Source organism: Schistocerca piceifrons, chromosome 6, assembly GCF_021461385.2.
Source record: "Schistocerca piceifrons isolate TAMUIC-IGC-003096 chromosome 6, iqSchPice1.1, whole genome shotgun sequence".
Lineage (NCBI taxonomy): Eukaryota > Metazoa > Arthropoda > Insecta > Orthoptera > Acrididae > Schistocerca > Schistocerca piceifrons.
The window spans coordinates 412145696-412162692 of record NC_060143.1 but is presented as its reverse complement, the minus strand read 5'-3'; positions in this window follow the sequence as shown (position 1 = coordinate 412162692).

The window sequence follows — 16997 nt, the reverse complement described above, 5'->3', positions numbered from 1 at the left end:
GTATTCTTTAAAATAATAGAAACCATAATAAAAGACAGAATATTAAATTTTATTTAAACATGCAATATTCTAAATGATGAACAACATGGATTCAGAAAGGGCGAATCAATCAAAACAGCAAGAACTGAATTTGTAACACTGGTAACTAAAGCACTTGATGAACAGAAGAAAGTCTGTGGTATGTTCCTGGACCTATCTAAAGTATTTGATTGTGTATGTCATGACATCCTATTAGAAAAGCTTCATCTTTATGGTATATGGGGGAAAGCAGTAGCCATCATTAAATCATTTTTGGAAAATAGAAAGTAGTGTGTAGAAATAAAGCAAAAAGTGAAAAATAATATTACAAGTGTCTTTCCAAATTATGAAATTGTTAAATATGGAGTTCCCCAAGGATCCGTCCTTGGTCCACTACTTTTCATTTTGTATGTCAAAGATGTGACCAAATCGGTATTCGATAGTGTAGTCATGTATGCAGATGACACTTCAATTGTTGTTACCAGTTCTACAACAGATGATCTGCAAGAGAAAGCTTCACTACATATGAAAAGTGGAAATAATTATTTCAGGGAAAACAATATCTTTATAAATGGAACCAAAGCAACATATATACAGATACATGCAAACAAACAACACACTTTGGACAACATCACAGTCAGGCTTGGAGACCTAGAACTAAAGGAGACAGACAGCTATAAATTTCTAGGTGTAACAGTGGATAGGTATCACATAAATAACAGGTGCAGCAAAAGGTTCATGCATATTTCTGATGAGAAAAATGTCAAAGTTAGTAAACAGACACACTCTACAAACAATGTACTATGGACTAGTCCATTCACACCTCTCATATGGCAGCCTGGCATTGGGAAATGTTGCAAATGTGCACAAACAAAGGGTATTAAGATTACAAAAGAGAGCTGTATGATGCATCACAGAAGTATCACCTAGAGAACCCATATTATAAGAATAAAAAATGACTATCATATAGAAGGAAGCAGGCTAAAATTAACAGAAAAAGAACCTGTAAATGCTGGGTGCATAATGTACAACAGTCTACTACAATGCAGAACGATGATAGAAGGTATGTCTCTTTTTAAAAGAAAATTAAAAAGACATCTGATCAATATTTGCTCTTACAGTGTTAAAGAATATCTTGAAATAAAAAATTAAATAGTGTGTGTGTGTGTATACATTTTTTATAATGTAATTTAATGACATTTTCTGTAAATATTCTATAAAATACATGCATATGTACTACCTTTTTTGTAACTAGCTATGTATATGTAAGATTTATGTAAAAATGAAATTGTCCAATATTATTGTAAGAAATGATCCATGGACAAAAAAAGAATAAAGCATCAACATCAGAACTGTTTCAGATTGACGGATACAGTTTTCTTTTTGTTTTATAAGATACCTCTATTCCTTAAGTAATCCAAGGCTTCTATGTAGACTATGCTCTAACCTTGGTTAGTTTTGGGGGAAAACAGTGTTCAAATAAGGTAAACGCTTTATTAGCAAAAGTGTTATGTTTTTCATTCATACAATGAGCACTGTAAACATCGCTCCAGTGAATGTCTGTGAGGAGTGTCCCAAAATAATCAATTTTTGGCTTATTGATTGCCCTTTTGAGCTCAGATTTAACAGATTTCATATCCTGTTCAGTATTAACATTTAACAGAAGGAACTGCATGTCATGGTCTCAGAGGCTATTGGCTATTGGTTTTGTAATATATTTTTGTTCATTGGACTTTTCTGTAAAGATATTATCAATGGCTGTTTGTGAGCAATTGGCTACCCTAGTGGGGAACTTTACAGTGGAAATTAAGTTGAATGATAGTGTTACTAACTCAAATAAGTTCTTATTGGGAAAGTCTTTAAGGAAATCTATATTGAAGTCACCAGCAATCACTATTTCTCTGCTTTTGGTTATTAAATGGGCCAGTACAGTTTCAAGGTGGCTTATGAACAGATTAAGTTGCCTGCAGGTGCTCGATATACATTTACTATTATGAAGGATTTTTTGTGAAATTCTGCTTCTGTTGCACATGCTTCGATATGCTGTTCTAGGCAAAATTTTTGAATGTCTATATTCTTATATTTATGACAGTTCCTGATGAATGTGGCAACTCCTCCTTTCCCCATTTCTGCTCTACAAATGTGAGATGCTAATCTAAATCCTGTAACACTTAAAAAATTCTATACCAGGGTCACATGAGGTTCAGAGAGGCAGATTATGACAGCTGGGTTTAAGGGCTCATTCATCTATGAAGATAATTAATCCATTAATTTTATTTCTCAGTCCTCAAATATTTTGATGCAATAAAGATAGCTAATATTTCACATTGGCTGAGTTAAAATTGGGTAGGGTTGAAATTTCTGCTCATTGTTGAAAATTCTTAACCAATAGCTGTTTATGCTGATGTAATACGCTAGAATTATGTTTTTTGGTTTCTTTCTCAAACTGAAGGTCTGTCTCAATCCTAACCTCTCTTAAAACTTGGTTTCTTTCTGTTCTCCCTCCCATAGAAAGGGTGTATCTGAACCCTATAACCTCTGGTATTTTGTCACTCATTACAATGCCTTCCCCCATTAACTTTCTTGCTATTTTCCCAGCCAGTTTACCCACCCATTTCCTGTTGAGTTGAAGGCCATGCCTAGTATAATTCCACGTATTGAGAGAATCAACAGGAACCACACCAATGTGTGAACTTGCACCCGACATAAGCAGCCGTTCCAACTCCAAATTAACTCTCTTGACAGAAAAGTTCAAATGAGGTTGGTCATGGCACCCAAGAACAGATACAAACTCAACACTAGTATGCTTCGATGCTGATGTAATCTTTGCCAGGTCACACTCTATACTGTACCCAGGATCTCTGTCAGTACTATTACCTGGCCCACCCACTATTACCATGGTGTCTTCCTTAGTGAAATCTTTGCAAAGTGATCCTAAATCCTCCGTCACCTGCTCCAGACCAGCACTAGATTTAAAAATATTGGTGACTTGGTATTCTGATCCTAGTTCATCCTGCAAAAGTTGGCCAACACCTCTTCCATGGGAACTACCTAACAACAACACTTTCCTTCTCTTTAACGATTTCCCTACATTCTTACTTTTCAATTTTCTGCTGAAAGTTTGTTGTGTCCTGTCTGCACCTGCAACTGCTTGAAGCTCACCAGCTTCTAACTGAAGCAACAGGGGAAATCTATTTTCCACATTCACCATGAAGCTGTCAGACAAAGTTCTAGGCCTGTTCCTCCTGTTACCTGTTGCCACTTCCCACCTCTTTTTTTCCCTTCTCCCTCCTTAATCTGTCAAGATCTCCCCTGGCCTTGCCTAACTCAGCCTGAAGGGTGGCAATTTTCCCCTCCTGGAGAGGAATTAAATAGATTCCTACATAGATTTTATGTTCAGCCTAGAAACAAGCATCATTCCTAATGCTTGAAGGACAGTGAAGGTTGTTTTCATTCTGAAGCCAGGGAGAATTGATCCTACAAAGGCTAAGGATATGAGACCAATCCATCTATCCTCCCTTCTCCTAAATGGTTAATGTACATGTCAGGGAAGAGTGGTTCACTGACATTCATCTGTGAGTAAACCAACAAAAATATTGACCAAGCAAGTCATGAGAAACAACACTTCACGAGTCTGTTTGGAGGTGGAAAAAGCTCTAAACTTTCAAAAAATTGCTTTATGAATCTTCCTGTATGTCAAGAGAGACTCTGGCTATATGGCTTTTGAATCTGTGGTTAGAGCTCCAGTAGGGCATGGCACTGATATCATCATATGCAGCTGGATTAAGACCATGCAATTTAGAAGAAAGGTAGACTCCATGATGATTAATGATAAAATGGAGATCATACTACCAGGATACATCCACAAGGAGGGATTTTGTCCTAGTGATGAATGAACTTATTTAACAGTTAAATACAAGAGGCTACTTTTGACAAGTAAATGCAGATGATTTAGTTATAATAATACTTGGAAAAGTTGCTAATACTGTTAGAACAATGGCACAATGTACACTAAACATTGAGCAAAACTGGTGCGGAAAACTGATCTAAGTGTTAGTTCTAATAAAAATGCTGCAGTACCATTTATGAGGCAGCATAGGGGGTTGTGAAATATCTGGAGGTAACTCTACATGTGATACTATCATGGACCCCTTATGTAAAGATGTATGTATGACTGTATGTATGTATGAATGTTACACATACTCTCCTAAACCACTGGACTGATTTCAACCAAACTCAGTACATATATTCCTCACTGTCAGGCAACAAATGCTGTGGGGATAAGAACCATTTACATACCATAGTTGAGGAGATATGACATCATAAACAATGAGATGCATGAAAAACTGCCACATCGTCTATGATGTTTAATTTTATTATTTCTGTGTACTAACTCTATTCACAATAGATTTTGCTTATAGTATCCAAATATGCCATTAAATGCTCTACATACATATCATGGTACCACACATAGCTCAGAAGATGTGTTGTAAAGAACGCTAGATGTATGAAAAACTGACTCATTGTGAATGATTTTTAAATTTATTAATGGAAAATCTAGAATGGATTACAACAATACTATGAAAAGGATAGTTGCTACTCACCATATAACAGAGATGCTGAATCACAGATAGGTGCAACAAAAAGAGTGTCAGAAAGTGAGTTTTTGGCCAACAATGCCTTTGTTGCTGATAGATAACACACACACACACACACACACACACACACACACAGATGATGGGAGAAGCAACAGGGTGGTGGGGGTAAATAGGAGGCTAGGACAGGGAGGGGGAGGAATAGCAGGGTAGGGTTTGGGGATGGAAAAGTGCTGCTTGTGGGAGAGAGGTGGAGAAAAAGTAGGGCAGCTAGGTGCATTCAGTAGGTTAGACTGTGGGCTGCATGGGGAGAGGGGGCAGGGGGCAGAGGGAGGGGTTAGTAGAAAAGGAGAGAAGTAAAAAGGCTGTGGGTGCATTGGTGGAATGGAGGGCTGTGTAGTGCTGGAATGGGAATAGGGATGGGCTTAGATGGGTAAGGACAATGACTAGCGAAGGTTGAGGCTAGGATGGTTACCAGAACATGGCATATCTTGCAAGGAGAGTTTTCACTTGCACAATTCAGAAAAGTTGGTGTTGGGGGGAAGGATCCAGATGGCACAGGCTTTAAATCAGTCACTGAAATGAATGATGTTGTGTTGGGCGGGGTGCTCAGCAAGAGGGTGTGCAGCTGTTATTTGGAGACAGTTTGTCAGTGGCCATTCATGTGGACAGACAGGTTATTGGTTGCAACCCATGTAGAATGCAGCAAAGTGGTTGCCGATTAGCTTGTAGATCACATGACTGGTTTCACAGGTAGCCCTGACTTTGGCTCAAATGGCTCTGAGCACTATGGGACTTAACATCTGTGGTCATCAGTCCCCTATAACGCAGAACTACTTAAACCTAACTAACCTAACAACATCACACACATCCATGCCCGAGGCAGGATTCGAACCTGCGACCATAGCAGTAGCCCTGAGTTTGATAGGATAAGTGATGCTTGTGATAGGACTGGAGCAGGTGGTGGTGGGAGGATGTATGGGACAGATCTTGCACCTAGGTCTATTACAGGGACATGAGCCATGAGGCAAGATGTTAGGAGCAGGAGTTGTGTAGGGATGGAAGAGGATATTGTGTAGGATCAGTGGGTGGTGGAAAAACACTCATTTAGGGGTGTGATGAGAGGTAGTCAAATCCTGGGCGGAGAATGTGATTCAGTTGCTAGGGTACTGGGTCTCTTCTTTGTACTAACCTTCACTTGTTGTCATTTGTGCATCCCCTTTTGAAACTGGATTGCAACAGCCTCTGCTTCCTTAGCATGTTACAAATTTTGTTATTAAACCATGGTGGGTCTTTCTCATCCTTTATCCACTTACTAGTCACGTAACTTACCTGACCACAATTTACAATCTGCTTAAACTTTGTCCATAATACCTTTACACCCATCTTACTGGTACTAAGTGATGTCTACTCACTGTCTAAGAAAGATGTTAATAACTGCTTATCCGCTCTGTCTAGCAGAAACAGTCTCCTGGCCTTCTTGACTGATTTAGTAACTTTAGTAATCATAGTTGCTATAATGACGTTACGATCACTAATTCCAGGTTCCATACTGACACTATCGATAAGGTCCAGCCTATTTGTAGCTACGAGGTCTAAGATATTTCCACTGTGTGAAGGCTGCTGAGCTAACTGCTCAAGACAATTTTCAGAAAATGTGTTCAAAAGTATTTTACATGTCTGTCTGTACCCCCTGCAGTGAATCCATAAACGTCCCAGTCTATACTCGGCAGGTTAAAATTGCCTCCAACTAGTATTGCATGATGGGAATATTTATGTGCTATTGACTGTAGACTTTCTTTGAATGTCTCTAGAACTGCCACAGCAAATCCAGACAACTTCACTGTCACACTCAACTTCAACATCAATACAGACAAAATTTTTGTCAACTGCAATGAAAACTCCCCCTTCTATGGCCTCTAATCTGTCTTTCCAATATATGTTCCATAACTCACTAAATATCTTAGAGCTTTCCTCTTTAGGTTCCAGCCAGCTCTCAGTCCCAATGATATTTTTAGCATGAGAACTTTCCTGAGGGGGTTAATTCAGAAACTTTATTTCAAATACTTCGACGGTTTACTGATAAAATTGTGGCAGTGAAATTAACTTTATTCTGACCATTGTTTGTCTTCCTTTGCTGTGAATCAACTGGCAACTGTTCATCAGAGCACCTCAAACTACCGCATAGCCTAAAAAACCCTCATGTGTACTTACAAGTACTCTGCTACTGTTGTAGTTGCATCCTTTGTGTAGTGCACTCTTGACCTAATCTATCAAGGGGAGTCCTACGAATCCCCACATGATAATGCAGGTCCAGAAATCTGCAGTCAAAACTGTTACAGAGTCAACAAAGCCTCTGGTTGAGACCATCCACTTGGCTCCAAATCAAAGCTTCATGATCAACTCTGGGAACAATGCTACAAATTGTGAGCTCTGCTTGCAGTCAATGGACGAGGCCAGCAGTCTTTACAACTACCACCTGCCAGTATGAACTGAGGATCACCAAAGAACCCATGCAACAGGCACTGTTGGTGCCAATGTGAGCCACAACTTGCAGATGACTGCTTCCTACATGCTTGATAGCCACCGGCAAGGCTGCCTCCAAATCTTGGATGAGCCCCCCACCCCCGGCAGACATACCAAGTGAACATTGGTTTTCTTTCCATCCCTGAATACTATCTGCCTAAGGAGCTCCATAACATGCCTAACATTGAAGCTCTCAGTAACCAGTAAACCCCCCACCTCCACCCCATGGCCTCAGCTAAGCACCTTCCTACAACTAAAAAGTGCTGAAATACTTCTGTCTATCGAGGTACCTTGTGCTGTGAGTGATCAGATTAAGGGGTGATGTGACATCAATGTGGTGGCTCCTGTTACGGCCATCAGGTGTCAGTCACTTCTCGGGAGGAGGGGGGGGAGGGGGGGGGGAGGATGACATGGCAGCCCTACAACCACGGCCTCTGCACCAGTGACCAGTGACATTCCAAACAACAACAACCACAAAAAAACACAGTGACAGCAGCAATCTGCACTCCCATCTTGCCCACACTGTTTTATGCAATATGACAGGACTGTGTGCTGTAAGTGCTGGGCAACTTACAGCAACTGTAGGAAAAAAGGACACGTAATGTCTGTATGTCATTCCCAGCCCCCTCCTGTAATTGTGTGTCTCCAGTGCTTGTGAATCATAACAAGCTGTTTGAAAAAGTGTGAGTAATGGAAAAACTGCTGAGATTACAAGTGAATATGTGTGCAGTTATTACTTAGCTAAATTCACAAACTTACGTGGATTTGGGATCTCTGACATTTTCTCCAGTTACTCGATGTTTGGTGAGTTACAACAAGAAGCATATTCCAATTATGGGGAAATTTATGGCCTCGCTAATTATAAATCTATGGTTCATTCCTTGACTTCATGTAGGGGATGGTGCTAGTACTTCAAATTTGTTCAGTCCAGATGCTTTAACAGCTTGGTTTTACCATTTTGAATTTGGCACTCCTATTTCCTGACCAGGTCCCTTACCAGCATTTAGATTCTCTGTGTTCTGTGTTCTCATCTCTTTTCTCTAAAGGTTTAGTTTGTGCCACAAATTTTACGGCACTTATTACCCTGAACCCTATGATGCAGCTATTTTTTTCCTGTACATGCCCTATTCCAGTGGCTTTATGTGATAAAGTGAAATCAGAATTGTCAGATTTGGAGCTTGACATCATTGGTGGTCATACAGCCTATTACATCAAGTGAGTGATCTACACCCTCCTGATTGCATGGAAACTTTAAAATTTTTTTGTTAATGCTCAATCTGTCACTGACACCTACTCTTTGCCCCATCTGGACGAGTTATTGGCTAAACTCAGTGGGGGGCAGTTTTTCTCCAAAATTGATATATCTGATGCCTATTTACTGGTTCCATTGGATGAGTATTAAAACAGTTCTTTGTGGTTAACATGCCTTTTGGGTTGTATGAATATCTGTGCCTCCCATTTAGTATGGCTACGGCCCCTGTGATTTTTCAGCATTTTTTGAAACAATTAACAGTATCTGTTCTGGGGTACGTCAACTATCTCAATGACGTCATCCTTATGGGTGCCTCCACAGAAGAGTATTTATGCAAATTATGCACCTTGTTTATGGTCTTGCATACTGCAGAATTGAGATGCAATTTGGCCAAGTCACACTTTTTCCAGCTATACATTGTGTATTTGGTCTTCAAGGTTTCCCTGGGATGGTGTTAATCATCATGTTGCCACAGTCACAGTCCAGCCTCACCCTACAAATGTCAAAGAACTCCAGGCATTTTTACCTAAAATTGCTTACTCTCAGAAACTTATTATGGATGGATGCTGCACTGGCCCTTACCCTACATGAGTTGCTCTACAAGAATGCTCCTTTCCACTGGACACCAACCTGTGAGTCACATTCACACTTTTGAAATCTAAATTATGTTCTGCTCCTTGTTTGGCTATTTTCCATCCCCTCCATTACCTGGGTTTGGCTACAGACACCTCTCAGTATGGATTCAAGGCTATTCTCACACACTGATAAGAGCATGGTTCTGAATCTCTGATACATTGTGCATTAAAGATGCTCATCTCCACTCAGTAGCACTTTTCCCAGGTTGAAAAGAAAATGCTTGCTGTCATCTGTGACCTTGAAAAGTTTCATGTGTTCTTGTACAGATCTAAGTTCCACCTCATTACTGACCACAAGCCCTTGGTTTCATTGTTTAATCCTTCTGCTTTATTGCCTGACAAAGCAGTACATGGCCTCCAACATTGGGCTGTGTTTCTATCTCGCCACAACTATGAAATACATATTTGGCCTACTGTGCAGCATACCAATGCCAATGTGTTGTCACAGTTTCTGATTGGGCTGATCCTACTTTTGATTAGGGTGAACTACTTTGTTTCACTTAGATGTTGAGGTGCAACACTCAGTGGAAAGGCTTCCTATTATGGGCACCTGGCTTGCACCCTGTCACTGACGAGCTGGTTTTTGTCAAGTTATTTGCCTCATTCAGCATGGTTTGTGTAACTATTTTGTGCTCTGTTACTGGCTCTCTGTATTTGGCAGTGTTTTTCTCTTAGCTGCAGATAGGCTGTCATCTACGGTTGTGATCCCAGCCACCCTTCAGCCTCAGCTCCTTCATTGGGGATATTAGGTTTCGTGTATTGAATTATTGGCCTATTGGCATCGATCAGACATTGATGGTGATATTGTACATTTTGTTGTGGCCTGTTCTCAGTGTGCTATCCAACAGGCATGTCACAGGCAATGCTCTCTGCAGCATCCATGAAAACATGCCTACGTTGATTTCACATGATCCTTCTTACAGTCTTGCCAGTTATTGGTTAAGTCTTTCTCTAAATTTCCGTATGTTATCTGCTGTCATTCACCATCAGTTGTGGCTATGATTCAGGGCTTCTTCAAAATTTTTTCTGTTGAAGGATTCCCTTACACACTTGTTACAGATAATGGTCTATAATTTGTGTCTCAGACCTCCCACAATTACTTCATCCGTCAAGGCATTCATCATCTGACTGTTCCTCCTCTTCTCTCCCAATTTAATGGCAAGGTCAAATGTCTTGTCTGCATGTTCAAGTTTCCCATTCAGAAGTACATTGTGAACCCCTCAAAGGACAATGCCTTGACATGCCTCTTGAGTTCCTATGGGTTTATGCCTGTGGGGGATCGGAGTCCACTTGAGACGCTTCTTGGGCTCAGCTAAGCACCTTCCTACATCTGCTCATGCCATCTCACCAATGCCAGTTGGCATGACTCACACTGCAGTTCACTCCTGGCTGCACTGGCTCCAGAGGCTGGTCTCGGGGATTCAGCTTCCATCTAAAGTGGATTCTGGCCCCCGTCTGCAGCTTTTGAGACCACTGCCTTTGGCTCCTTTAACACCAGCATCCCTGGCCCCCAACTGAGCTGCCAGCACCTTCACCACAGGCACAGTTCCATCATATCAAGGAACTGAATGTTGAGATGCCACCAGTATCAATGTCACTGGTACTTTCTTATGATACACAGGACCTGGAGGAGCAGCTGAATGGAATGGACAGTGTCTTGAAAGGAGGATATAAGATGAGCATCAACAAAAGAGAAACAAGGATAATGGAATGTAGTCAAATTATATCAGGCAATGCTGCAGGAATTAGATTAGGAAACGAACACTTAAAGTAGTAGATGAGTTTTGCTATTTGGGCAGCAAAATAACTGATGATGGTCGAAGCAGAGAGGATATAAACTGTAGACTGGCTATGGCAAGGGAAGTGTTTCTGAAGAAGAGAAATTTGTTAACATCAAGTATAGATTTAAGTGTCAGGAAATCGTTTCTGAAAGTATTTGTATGGAGTGTAGCCATGTATGGAAGTGAAACATGGACGATAAATAGTTTGGACAAGAAGAGAATAGAAGCTTTCGAAATGTGGTGCAACAGAAGAATGCTGAAGATTTGATGGATAAATCACATAACTAATGAGGAGGTACTGAATAGAATTGGGGAGAAGAGAAATTTGTGGCACAACTTGCCTAGAAAAAGGGATCAGTTGGAAGGACTTGTTCTGAGGCATCAAGGGATCACCAATTTAGTACTGGAGGGCAGCGCGGAGGGTAAAAATCGTAGAGGGAGACCAAGAGATGAATACACTAAGCAGATTCAGAAGGATGTAGGTTGCAGTAGGTACTGGGAGATGAAGAAGCTTGCACAGGATAGAGTAGCATGGAGAGCTGCATCAAACCAGTCTCGGGACTGAAGACCACAACAACAACAACAAATTTTTATGAGCTTCCAATTTTCATCAACATTTTAGTTTCTCTGTATTTTATTACAAATACCTCTTTTTCTTTTTAATTCCTTTCATATACATAATCCTGAAATCACTTTGTCCTTGGTTCCTACAATAATGAATCAGGTATTACCAGAATTTTTGATTGATTAATGAACTGTAAGATACCATCTAAATTCTGGTGCAGATGTGAACAGGGTTTCCTAAGTAAATTGTATATTTAATGTTTGTGAATATTTATCATAATTTTCCTATCATCAGGTGCTTTTTCTGTAAGTATAATTTTCCATTCAACAGCCTTCATATTTTCAAACTTCAATCTTACACAATGAAAATAGCTGAAAAATAAGCAATAGTAAATGCCCTGAAAACAATTCTACATTAATTTTGACATTTTTATAAGTCACTTGTAAAAGTACATAAAGTATATGTTCCTATTTATGTTTTTATTTATTTTATGGTCAATCTGTAATCAATGTTACAACATAACAGGATGTTTCTAAACTTTACATATATAAATTTTGTAACTTTGTCATTTGATATTATAACAAAAAATCTTCACATAAATAAGTATCACTGAAAGACTCTATATAACCCAAATTTGTTAAATAATCTAGGAAACAGAATCTATCATAATTATATTTTGACTCACAGATTGTTCTGGAATGCTCCAGAACAAATTTTGTGTATTCTATTGTATTTATTTGCGTCTATGTCATCAGTCTCCTTTAGTCTTTAGATTGTGTGCAGTCTGGTTTTAGTCTTCAGTCTGTTATCATTCTGTTTTCCACTTGATTTAACACCTAGGAAAGCTCTTTGGAAAATGTGATAGACATAGACAAAGGAAAAAGCTTAGAGCATTGTTATTGATTTTCACTTGCGACTTTTCAAAAATGTACATGAAATTTTATGTGAAAGGATAGATGAATGATGATTTGTGATTATCAAACTATTAACTACAGCCTCAGCCATTCAAGAACCCTGGACCTGGATATTACACAACAATGTTTCTCTGTACTGTATAGTGAGGTCATATCAAAGTTAAGTTAACTGTTCCACATCTTTGTAAATGTGATATATTATATCTGAGACTTACGAATGCATTGCCAAAAAACAGTTTTATTTCAGAAGCATTGGCCATCAGACTTGAGTTTTAATCGATATACAAGGATTGTGCAGCATACACGGGGAGTTAGCTGGGATTAACAGTGTCGTAGCTGGACTCTAACATTATCTCTACACTTTCACTTTTGCATGTATAAGTACATATTGTTATATCAATGTGTGATCTGTTTACTAGCTCTGGGATTTGGCAAACAAACTAAGGGAGGTCCATCATATGTGGGGGCTGCCTCCAAGATTATAAACTATCGTGGCTGGAATAGTAATAGTTTTTCTATTATTGGAAAACGAAAAAAGGAAAATATGTATTGACAAATTTATGTATGCAATATGCTATGAAGAAACATGGAATTTGGATGCTGAAAGAACACTGACCTGCTTTTGGAAGCGGGAAAGGAATTTCATATGTAGAACGACCACGAGTACAGGACATGCAAAATAACACAGCCAGTAGCTGTGCAATGAGCAGGGCTTGCATGGAGAGAGAGGCAATGGCAGGGGCTGCAGGCAGGCTTTGTAGCGGAAATGCCAAGAGCTGGAGGAGAAGAGCCATTCTAACCTGAAGCCTGCACTCACATTTTTTCTAAATATTAAGTGGAGCCCCTCCCCGCAGACACTTGCATGTTGACCATTTGAAAAGATCCACTGTTATCTCTGCGTTGGCTAGTATTTTAAAAAGATTCCATGGAAAAGGCAAGAAAAGCAACAATTTATTTTCACCTGGCCTGTTAACCATTTATAACTTTCAGAGAAGTGTCATGAGTGGTGAATTTTGATTAAAAATTACACATTTCTCTTGTTGCCATGCCGAGTTTACACAATGTCATCTCATTAAAATGTTGTGAAGGCACAGTTACCAGAGAATTATGAAACAATGGTTTAGTAAGTGAGGAACTGAGGAAAAGTCAGGTCAATAGGTCATGAAGAAGCACATCATGAGTATAAATATAAATGTGTAACACCTTCACTTATATTAATCCAAAGCTCATAGCATTTATTTTTTCACGTACTATGGTCCCTACAAATTATATTCTTTCATTGAAAAAGTCTGAAGTTAATAGAATAACACTTTAGATAATAAAGTTTTGTATAGTAACCGAATGACAAAATACTTTCCTCTTTGCACATTGACATTTACCAAAATCTCATTTCGATATCTCAAACCATTTATGAAATATATGGAATGTGGTGGTTAACTTTCTGGCTTTACCCCCTCACACGAGGTCGCAATTGAGTGTGCTACCTCACTTCAATTTTCTCGAGACTGGTGTCAGATAGAGACCTCCACTCAAGTCTAAACAAAACTTCAATATGTTAGCTAAATTTCATATGCAGCAACATATTATGTAATATGCACCAAATGGAAAATCATAGCAACCCCTATTTTTCATTGCATACTTTTTCAATTTTTTCGCAGTGTCTTATTTAAATGCAAATATCACAATAACTATGTCTATTAAGGGAATTATGGGCATGTCATCTTGAAGCTGATATATAAAGCTATAAGTATATGAAACTATTTGAGGAAGATTGCATGGCATGTGCTTCAATTGTCATCGTAGCCTATTGCTGAGCAGCCAAAAACTGATAATTTTGCCCTCTCCTTCTGAACCAACAAATGAACTTGCCTTGCACTTTGGATGAAAACTGCTCACTGCACATCAGCTACAATATCCTGCATGGACTCTAAACGAATATCAACAAGAAATACAGAGATTGTCACCAGGAACTGTGGAAGAAAAGACCAGATAAGTGGATACTTATGGAAATTTAACGTTTTGAGGAATAAAGTACTTTTGAATTAAGTGAAAATGAGTGGAAAAACAGAAGTAGAAGGTGAAATAGTGGGGAAGGATATTAAATATGAATCATGATACTGTTTACTTGGGATGTGCAGACAATATTGACTGTAAAAATGTGTTAAAAATAATTTGCAATAGATTTTTAGAAGTTCAGTCAACTATGAAATTATTTCATGATTGTTTAAATTCAGATCTGGAGAGTTCATTAGTATCAACAATTATCTCCAGCAATGGAAATTTAAACTTAAATTTTAAAAAAATATGCACAAGAACCAAGACGGAAAAATAAAAATTGACTACCAAGAATAAAGTGCTCAGATCAGATAGGGCATAACACAAGGATGTAGTCTATTGTCCATACTGATCAATCTATACATCAAAGAAACAATTATGGAAACAAAAGAAAGGTTCAGAAGTGGGATTAAAATTCAGTGTGGAAGGACATCAATGATAAGATTCTCTGCTGACGTTATTTTCCTCACGTTCAGTGAGGAAGAATTGCAGGAAGTGTTAAATGAACAGTCTAAGAAGCAGTATAAGGGTATAAGGAGCACACAGAATAAACAGAAAGAATATGAGTGTAATGAGGAGCAGCAGAAATAAGAATGACGAAAATTGGGGACCATGAAGCAGATGGACTGAAGGAGTTCTGCTACCTTGGAAGTGAAATAACATGTAGCTGATGAGACAAGGAGGATTTAATAAACTGATTAGCACAGGAAAAGAGGGCATCCTGGCCGAAATAAGCCTACTGCCATCAAACTTTGGTTGTACATTGAGGAAGAAATGTCTGAGAATCTACGTTTGGAGCAAAAAATTGTATGGAAATGAATAACAGAATGTGTGGAAACCAAAGAATAAGAAATCCAAGTGCTTAAAATGTGGTGCTACTGAAAATTATGTGGACTGATAAGAAATGAAGGGTTGTATGTAGAATCTGTGATGAGAGGAACATTTGTAAAACACTGTAAAGAAGATAGAACAAGATGATGGGAACTGTTATGAAATCAAGAAGTATGTTCATGGTACTTGAGAGAGCAGTACCACAGGCAGTTCCAGTTCATGTGCCCATCCACAAGCAGCCAGGTACCCACACCCAGCAGTGGGTAGGGTCGGGTCAGACAAATGGCTGATACGTGGGCAGTCAGGCAACTGGGCTGTAGTGTATGCGTCCCTACTGCCATGGACTACAAAGCATCCATAGGCAGGCCTGGCTAAGCGGTTGACAAGGGCATAGAATGCATGCAATAGGGCTAAATGGCGAGTAGTCTATACTAGCTGCACATGCCCACAATTGAGTAGACGAGTGTTCTCTGCACCACTGTCCCATGGGTATAAACTGTAGAGGAAGAAAGAGATTGGAATGTATCAAACAAAGTGGATTGCTATTCTGAGACAAACAAGATGGCTTAGGTGAGGAATTTGTGATGGACTACATCAAACCATTAAGAAGACTGATGGCCCTCCCTCCTTTTTTTTTTTTAAAAAAAAAAAAAAAAAAAAAAAAAAAAAAAAAAAAAAAAAAAACGAGAAATATATCTTGGACTTCTGGCCCACTATATACAGCTGATCATTGTGTGTACTCTAGAGCTCGTGATCCTGTTCTCTATATCCACTTGGCACAACCACGTCACTGTAGTTTGATCTTTGAACTCACTTTGGTGCAAGGCACGAAGACCGTCAAATTAATTGCACCGAAGTATTTTCCATGTATAATTGTCTGTATTATTGTTTTACAACAGTACAAACACATGTGGCTCACTTTCTTGACACTACTGGTTTAACTTGTAGTTTAAGGTACTGATAACACCCATATACAACTGTACAATGATCTTTGCACTTACTTTGGTTCTGGACACAATAGACTTCAAAATAAGTTCCAAAATGTTGTTTTCACAGTCTGACAAGCAGTAATGTCTTTGGACAAAATAATGGGAAGTTCAATCTCTGACTGCAAGATGACAGTTCAAACTTTGTATCCCACCTGTTGGAGGAGATAGTGGACACTCACATTAAGTGTCACAATGTTATTCCCACATTTCACACACAAAAACACACTGTTATTCATAACCTCCAAGACTGGAGAGATGTTTAATGCAGTGTATCTCATGTCTGTAGTATGATAACATACATGCAAGTTTGAAGATCTCAACAAGTTTCAGTTTGTCTGAGAGCTTGCTGACTAAACTTACTTACACATCTTAGCACAATCTCCCTAATGTCACACACATACAGCGAGAAGGAAGGTGTATGGAGTGGGAGGAAACTGCTTGCATGTGATGTCAATGGACTGTGCTGAGATGTATACCTATGCTTAGTCAGGAAGGTCACAGACAAGTTGAGACTATTAGAGAAGTTGAAACTTGCATGTGTCTTATGTCTCATATTACTGAGATGCAGATGTATGAAACTGTTGCCAGAGAAGGGGGATGAGGAGAGGGATATAGTTCTGTACTAATGGACTGCCAAGAATAAGGTGGATGGCCTGTAATGTTAAAGAAGGAAACGTGTGGTCTATTTAACTTTATCTAAATAGTACATTCTTCTGGATGAACTTCCTGCGATATTATAAAACCTCCATGCAGCCAACAATTACCCCACATACCAGGTTATAATGCCAGATTTTCCCAGAATTTTTGACAAAATGGGGATATATGATTACCTAACA